Source organism: Otolemur garnettii, unplaced genomic scaffold (genome assembly GCF_000181295.1).
Source record: "Otolemur garnettii isolate 467f Iridium unplaced genomic scaffold, OtoGar3 scaffold00156, whole genome shotgun sequence".
Taxonomy (NCBI): Eukaryota; Metazoa; Chordata; class Mammalia; order Primates; family Galagidae; genus Otolemur; species Otolemur garnettii.
Genome location: NW_003852551.1, coordinates 2,837,686 through 2,837,915, shown reverse-complemented (window position 1 = coordinate 2,837,915; position 230 = coordinate 2,837,686).

The following is a 230-nucleotide window of genomic DNA, read 5'->3' as shown; positions in this document are numbered from 1 at the left end:
GTTGCAGCCGTCATTGTTGTTTGGCGGGTCCGGGCCGGGGATTCGAACCCGCCACCTTAGGTGTACGTGGCTGGCGCCTTAGCCGGTTGAGCTATAGGCGCTGAGCCTCAAATTCTTGAGATCAGGTGATCCACCCACCTCTGCTACCCCCAATACTAAGATTATAGGTGTGAGCCACCATACCCAGCCTTCAGATATGTTTTCTATAATGCAATGTAAAAAGTCTTTAA